The sequence below is a fragment of the Neolamprologus brichardi genome, chromosome 6 (genome assembly GCF_056152115.1).
Source record: "Neolamprologus brichardi isolate AB-2024 chromosome 6, ASM5615211v1, whole genome shotgun sequence".
Lineage (NCBI taxonomy): Eukaryota > Metazoa > Chordata > Actinopteri > Cichliformes > Cichlidae > Neolamprologus > Neolamprologus brichardi.
This window is the reverse complement of record NC_142109.1, coordinates 18,422,374-18,431,220: the sequence shown is the minus strand read 5'-3', so window position 1 is coordinate 18,431,220 and position 8,847 is coordinate 18,422,374.

The window sequence follows — 8,847 nt, the reverse complement described above, 5'->3', positions numbered from 1 at the left end:
CTGGCACTGCGGGATTTGATTCCCTGCCGTTGTAGTGTGTTACTGATGGTGACCTTTGTTACTTTGGTCCCAGCTCTCTGCAGGTCATTCACCAGGTCCCCCCGTGTGGTTCTGGGATCTTTGCTCACCGTTCTCATGATCATTTTGACCCCACGGGATGAGATCTTGCGTGGAGCCCCAGATCGAGGGAGATTATCAGTGGTCTTGTATGTCTTCCATTTTCTGATGATTGCTCCCACAGTTGATTTTTTCACACCAAGCTGCTTGCCTATTGTAGATTCACTCTTCCCAGTCTGGTGCAGGTCTACAATTCTTTTCCTGGTGTCCTTCGAAAGCTCTTTGGTCTTGGCCATGGCGGAGTTTGGAGTCTGACTGGTTGAGGCTGTGGACAGGTGTCTTTTATACAGATGATGAGGTCAAACAGGTGCCATTCATACAGGTAACGAGTGGGGGACAGAAAAGCTTCCTACAGAAGACGTTACAGGTCTGTGAGAGCCAGGGATTTTCCTTGTTTGAGGTGACCAAATACTTATTTTCCACCCTGATTTACGAATAAATTCTTTACAAATCCTACCATGTGAATTCATGGATTTTTTTTTCACATTCTGTCTCTCACAGTTGAAGTGTACCTCTAGTGCAAATTACTGACCTCTGTCATCATTTTAAGTGGGGGAACTTGCACAATCGGTGGCTGACTAAATACTTTTTTGCCCCACTGTATATATATATATATATATTAGGGGTGCAACGATACACAAAATTCACGGTTCGGTTCGGTTCGATACTTTGGTGTCACGGTTCGATATTTTTTCGATACAAAAAAAATGTTCATGCCTTTTTATTAATTTGTCATTTATTAAATTTTCACAGCACATTCTGCACCACATCTCTGTGCGTTCATCATTTGTTTGAAGCCAGCTCACCTCCCGCAACCACTTTTCCGAGAATACGTGCTTCTTTTGTGGTTCGGACTCCTTCTGACATTTCTTTGGAGGTGGAGGAACATCACAGTAATTGCTTAAAGGAGCTTCTTCGACATCTTTAAGAGTTCTAAACAAATGTCTGTCCTCCTGAAAATCTTATGTACGCAAACACGCGTTGCAACTTCTTATCTTGTGCGCGTTTTTATTTTGACAGCGAATGCGCACCTGCGGACCACTTATGTGCAGCCCTGGTTATTTAGCTTGTCATATTGCAGCCACAGAAATTCTTTTGTCCATGAAACCATAAAGCTGCACTTTCTTTTTGCCTTATAGTCTGATTTGTCATAACTTTTCCGTTTTGTCACTTCTTCACCCTGACCTGTCTTATTTGGCTCAGCAGAACTAAAATATATATCCTGCTGCTTTTACACACGCACTCACATGACGCTCAGCGATTCTCTGTGCGATCAACCTCTCACATGTTTAAGCTGCGGGAGATTTCACTTGTCATGTTTGCATAGTAAGCTAACGATTGATAAGACGATGTCAGAGGAATTGGTGCGCAAATTATCATCACTCACCAATCAGTACTGTCGCTCTCTATACACAGTTCGTGGATTGCAAAGTGAAAGCAAAAAACAAGCGCAAATTCAAACGCGATTTCAGTATGTCACATATTGACAGTGGCCGATGCCAATGACATAATTACCCAGCTACATTTCCGAAAGAATGCAAAAGCATTGACATATATTTTTCCTTCCTACGATAGGCCGACGGGCAGGGCAGAGATAGATTTTGGTAGCCCGACTGGAAAAAAGCCCCAGGACGTCGGGCTAGCGATTTTGCGAGCCCTGTATCTGATTGAGGAATCACTCATCTTTGGAAAAGAGAGTTTATTATGGAGAAATGTCTCTTTCCAAAATAAAAGCTATACTATACGCTTCTTCTGGGCTATATTCTCAGCAGCATATTAAACATATCAGGTCCCCATAAGGAGAATCATGTGCTAACGGCTGTCTAAATGACTCGGGTAAAGTTTGTAGCATGCGTGCTTGTTTTTGTCTGCTTCCACTTGTCTTTGCACTAGGATGATGTCGGAGTAAATGTGCAGTCATATTGGTTGTGTTCCCACTAGTGCTATCAGCGTTAATCTGAAATGACGTTAATATCACAACACGGCAAATCTCCGTTAACGAGCTACCGCGGATCGCCTCATGAGTGGGGCTGGAAGACGTCAACACATTAACGAGCTAACTGCGCTAACACACTAGTTCCCACCAATTGAGCATTGCTGGCACATCCAACATACTGTTTTACTTTTGTCCATGACAGGCTTACCTTCAGGGTCATACGTCACATGAAAACCAAAATAGTTCCAAACGCCAGATCTGAATGAGGGTGGGGGAGGTTCAATTTGCCATGTTGCAACTAGCCTAGCTTCTGTCTCGCTAGCTTGCCCTAGGCTCAGTGAATCTGTGTTCGACTACTCCGCCTAGGCTGCACTGTCGAGCGCAGATCCACTGAGCGCTCAACACAGACAGCATCGTCAGAAGGAAAGTTGATAAAATAAATTAAAAATGTTGTATTGTTCGATACATATGCATACCGAACCGAAAGCACTGTATCGAACGGTTCAATATCGATAGGAGTATCGTTGCACCCCTAATATATATATATATATATATATATATATATATATATATATATATATATATACATATATACAGTGTTGGGAAGGTTACTTTTAAAATGTATTCCATTACAGAATACAGAATACATGCCCCAAAATGTATTCTGTAACGTATTCCGTTACGTTACTCAATGAGAGTAACGTATTCTGAATACTTTGGATTACTTAACATATTATCATGCTGTTTACAACTACATGAATGTACTATTGCTGTGATTTATTACTGTTACTGAAGGTCCGCGGCTCCGAACCGTAGTAAAGGGACCTCTGGCTAATACGGTGGGTTCTGTGTCGGGCTCGTAGCCGAAAACTAGCTTTACTTTGTTGTCTGGGTCAACTTTGCTAGCAGAGACAGAGAGAGGCGTTGAAAGGCTGCTCCAACGGAACTTATTGTTTTTGGATGAAAACACGAACAGTCGAGTCTTAATAGCTTACTTACAACTGGGCTCGTCAGGCTCTCTTCTTGGCTGCAGTGGTTATTATTATATTTACATGCTTCCAGCTCCCGTTTTTGCTCGATGACAGCTCGTACTTTTCCTTTTTCTCCCTCCCTCGCTCACAGACACATAACGTGTATGGCAGTCCATTCTCCCTGCAGCACGGACTACACTGCCCATGATGCTACATTCTTTAGAGCTATAGAGATTGAAAATGTGACGTCATTCAAGGGTAAAACCGCAAAGAATTCTGGGAACTCGTGGCAAGAGGTACTAGCGCACGCAGGCTTGCAATTGAAATCAGTTACACAGCGATAAAAAGAAACACAAAAAACTGTCAAGAAGCTGTTGTATTATTAACTGCAATAGCCGGTCGCATGACAGCCATGAAGCCGACGGGTAAAGAGATCGGTTTTTTTTTATCGGATTACGTCGTTGAAGAGAAATTATTCGAGCCATGTTTCCGAAGTAAAAAGAGGCGACAGATGGCCTGGATTGCAGCCATTCAAAGACCAAATATAACGTCCCAGAACACTCCAGCTCACAGGTTAGTCTGCTCCAAACATTTCCACAGTGGTCAGTGTTTTGTAGTAGTTAATAGTCATTTTTCATAACATAATTGGTGATATAGGTTACAAGCAAGTCTGGCGCTGAACAGAAATTGTGGCGCTATGCTATCACTAATTGCCCAGTACGATTACAGCATACAATATTATTGTCACTGCTACATTTCTGTAATGCGAACCAGAAATTATTTCCACTACTAATTAATTACCGTTGAGCTCAAAGGTCCTATTAATAAACGGTTAACGAATGTGTATTTATGAAGACGATTTGTGAGACTGGTAAACTTATGATACGTATGATGGTCTTTCGTTCTACACGGTGCATTTCATGGTCCTGTACCCATCCGTCGGTAAACTGTACCTGGGCTTGTTGCAGTGACCTGAAGTTACTAAACTTCATGAGTGTATGCACTCACTCCAAGAACCGTATGATTATAAATATGAGCGCGGTGAAAGTTGGGCAGCACGCTAACGTATGTTGTCCACTCTGTGTGCTCGTAAGGGTCTAACCCTTTCACTCCTTTGATTTTTTCCTCGTATCTTTTCTTTGACTTTTCATCAAGTCCGTCTTTGTACGGTCCGGCATTGTTCTCCTTCGTTTTGTACATAACTTTTTTGGGGGGCAAAGAAAAAGCAAGAAGGTATTGGAACCGAAGAATGAACGTTTTGCGGTGCTGCAAATGCTTGCATTTGATGCGGTACTTGGATTGTTTTGCCACGAGTTACCGGCATGCAATGCGCGAAAGTCACGTGGTCTGTCAATCTCTATACCTGTAGCATTCTGCCTATTAGCTTAGCACAACAACAACAGGCGCTCTCTCACCCAGGAAACACGCAGAGAGAGAGCGTCACCCTGTAACCATGGCAACCGTAACGCTGCCGCCTGGAACAACAGAACGTAGCTGTCAAACAAAACCCAAACAGGCCTGACCCGCCACAATATGAAACAGGAAAGTACCGCCGTGTAATCCATTTATTTCAACAAAGTAACTGTATTCTAAATACCACCTTTTTAAACGGTAACTGTAACGGAATACAGTTACTCATATTTTGTATTTTAAATACGTAACGGCGGTACATGTATTCCGTTACTCCCCAACACTGTATATATATAATTTTTTTTTTTTACCTCTTAGCATATCTGAACTTGAACTCTTACTGCACAGTAGGTTTCAAAATGTTAAGTAGATGGGTATGTAGGTCTTAAAAATTAAAAATATGGACGTTTCACAAAATTGTTTCCGAGATATAATTTGAGAAAATCCCAGAATTTTTTCTCTATTCGGGCCAGATGATTTACTAATATTTTTCTTTTTGTGGTCCAGCTTTGTAATATTTGCTCAAAATTTAAATGAAAATAAAATTTCTTTGAAAAATATTGTTTTATTTTCGCATTATTTTGAAATATAATTATATACTATTCATAAATTGTCAGTAGTTATTTTTGCAATGTGAAGATTTATTCTAAAAATGTGGTGATTTGACATTGGAGTGATCCAGGCCTTGAAAATTAAAAAATAAAATTGTCCACATATTTTAGTTAGTGAGTTATAATCATACTACCATCTGGAAACGCCTTGTTCTGTTTGTACAGGACAATCTACTGATATCTTTGTTTTTGTGCTACAACGTTTTTTGTGATCATACTTGCTCCAGGATAAAAGTTGAATGTAAATATGATTTTAATTTTTGTGACTCAGAATTTCCTGGTAAAATGTGTTCTACATGCTTTTTTTGCAGTAATGTATAAATTGTGTAATTCAACAATATACCATATGTATGTATATATATTCCCAATGTAAAGTCTTAGTGAGTAAAGTCTTATCTTTAAAAGGTTATGAGATAATTATGTATATAATACATGAAGCTACAATATCACAGCATTCATATAAACACTCAAATTTTCTATCATAAAACTTTGATGCAAATTGAAGACAGCTGAGCTGAAGGCATAGTTCATCTCAGAGGAATGACTCGGTTATAACATTTTACTTTAGGTATAAAAATTCAACCCTTTCCATACTCTTATTATAAAGGGTAATATTTTCTATACAAGCCAAAACTGCTTTTCTTTATAACAGGCTGTAAGTGTATCAAAGCAGCTCATTTAATATGTGAATTTATGCAGATTCTCTCTCTCCTATAGCCAGCATCAGTCTGACACGCTTCCTATAATGGATTCATTTTTCAGCTGCAACTGAATTTTTGTCATCCAACTATAAACTGAAACCTGTCCTTCCCAGTATGTTAAATTCTTCCTTTAATTAACAGCAGCAAATAATTGTTAGTCATAGCTCCCAGTTGTACTGAAAACATATGGAGAGCTATAATATAATCTCAAGGCAACAGTTATACCGTGTTTGTGTCTGTGCATTGTAAGAGTTGCGAAAGACATCATGGTATGTTTCTAATTATAATATTCACTCTGCAATGCTCTTGCAACCTTCATGGGACATTCAGCTGCACCGTGCACAAGAATATTCCCCACACCAAAGAGGATTAATAAAACAAAGGTCAAATAAATGTTTTAAAATGTGCAGATGCTGCACGGGGAGTGAGAAAAGTCTTTTTTATGGTCTGACTGGAGTGCCGTTCATGATGAAGTGATTATATCTATTAATATTAACTGACTAATGACTGTCCTCATTTCATTCTTACCCAAAAGAAGCTCATTGCATTAATGTGTCTCCCAAGGTAGATCGCCAGGGGAAGGTTTTTATGGGCCACATCTGCCTACCTTGATAGTGTGAGAGTTAAAAGAGCCCCTGCAGCAGAGAGATTCTGAGGGAGGTGTTAATCGATGTGTGCACTTGAATAGGGAGAACTCCTCTAATAAAGGTAATTCCTACACTGAGCTTTCTAAGGAACATGGTTTCTCATGATAACCCTCCCTTATAATAATAAAGTTGCCTATCTATGGCCAATTATCTTTTTTTTGTAGAATTTTTAAGTGAAGAGAAGTAAAATCTTCACTGTAAGATTCAATGTAAAATCTGGAGCAGATAGAAAAAGTGAGGCATTTTCCAAATGTTAATTCACTGTTAATTTCTATTTCATGAATTCGAAAACAGGAATTTCTACTAAGTCTGAGACGTTGAATAAATGTTTAGGTCTTAAATTAGTTATTAGAAAGCTTTGACCAAATATTTCAAAAAAGAACAGGACAGAAAAAGCAGAATTTTAATTCCTGAAAACAAACATTTTCCACTTCACTCTGTAATTTAGTGGATTTCTTGTATGCATAGCAGAACATATACTCTCACTAGCCACTTTATTAGGTTCACCTTGCTAGTGCCAGATTGGGGCATCTTTTGTTTTTTCAGAGTGACTTTAATTCTTCATGGTGCAGATTTAACACGGTGCTGGAAAACATTCCTCAGAGATTTTGGTCCACGTTGACATGATGACATCACACAGCTGCTGCAAATTTGTCAGCTGCACAGCCGTGATGCAAATGTCCTGTTCCCCCACATCCCAAAGGTGCTCTATTGGATTTAGATCTGGTGACTGTTGAGGTCGTTTGAGCACAGTAAACTCATTGTCATGTTCAAGAAACCAGTTTGAGATTATTTGAGCTTTTGATTTGTGACATGGCGTGTTATCTGCTGGAAGAAGCCTGGCCATTCTGACATCAACAGAGCAACTGGCTATTTCGCCTTCTTCTAAACATTCCCTGTAAACTGTAGAGACGTTTGTGCAAAAAAAAAAAAATCTCAGCAAATCAGCAGTTTCTGAAACACTCAGACCAGGCAGCAAGAACCGTGCCATGTTCAAAGTCACTTACATCACCGTTTCCCTCTTCTGAAGCTCCGTTTGAACATCAGCAGGTCATCTTGATCCTGTCTACATGCCTAAATGATTTAGGCTGTACAGATGTACCCAATGAGGTGACTGGTGAGTGTGTATATGTAATCACAAACCATTTTTTTTTGCATATGGTTTGTGATTGGAAGGCTAAATCTACTCTTATCCTACACAATGATGATGAGAGAGGTCCCACTCTAATCTTTGTTTCCTGCGGATGTTCATTCTCCTCATTCTCTTATGGATCGGATTTAGACCCAGACAAGTTTTGATGGATTTTATTTGCCTTTTCCAATCAAGAAAATTCAGTCGGCTTACAGTTTCTCTTTGGAATCTTTAAACCACATGGAGGGTTAGTTCACAAGCTGATGGCTTCCACAAGGCCTGCCAGTCTGATAAAAATGGGCTTTTAGGGAGGGTTTTAAGGCACTTTAAGGAATCCAGAGATCATATCAGTTGTTTCAACATTAGGCAAAATATAAAATAAAATAACATACAGAATTTTATTGAAGTACAAATTGTGAAAAGCTACTATAATGAAGTCGCAGAATAAACATATAGAGCTGGAAATTAGATTAAGGCCCATAAGTATTTAGAAGTGCAAAGCTTTTGTACCCCTGCATACTCTGCACAGAGCATTATAAATCACACAATAGAGGTATGACTGAAGTGTGGAATTTCTGCTTTAATTTGCAGACTTTAACAAAAGTATTGGATTTACTGTTAAGGAATTACAGCCATTTTTATGCACACAACTTTTGACTGACAAGCAGTTTCATTACCCCATGAGGTCTGCTTCCTTGTTAATTCACAACAAATTGAACAGGTAAAAAAAAAAAAAATTGTTCATTCAACACCTGATTTCAGGTGTTGAATGAACATTTGATACCTGTTTTCTGATTAAGAGGTTTAAAGTAATGTCAGTGTAAGTGAATAGGTGCATTTAACCAAAGCCACATTACTACCGAGGCTGAATGATAGCCATTGGTGGTGATATTTCTGCCATGCCCAGAAACATCACCCTAACTGTAGCTTAATCTGACTCACTGATGTGAATCAGTGCATAATCAGATTAGTTTTTGGGCATTCCTATCTATTTAGAATTGTGGGATATAATATGGAAATCCCTGAATTATTTTAAAAACCACCATAATCTGATTGAACTGTTGCTTCCAGAAACCCCCCCCCCACCAACTTAAAAATTTTTTTGGATGAGAATGTGCAGTTATGTGTAGGATACGTGGACTCCCCTGCACACCTCTCTCTCTTCTCCTCTGTGGTTTGTAAAGTCTCTCTATCTGACAGATCTTATAATCCCCCTTTGGTCCTTTGGGAAATCAGATCATAACGTTCTCACCCTGTTTGCTGCAATAATCCTAAAAGTCTTTGGGGGGAGAGAAGTCCCTGCTTTCAGCATTATTATAGAT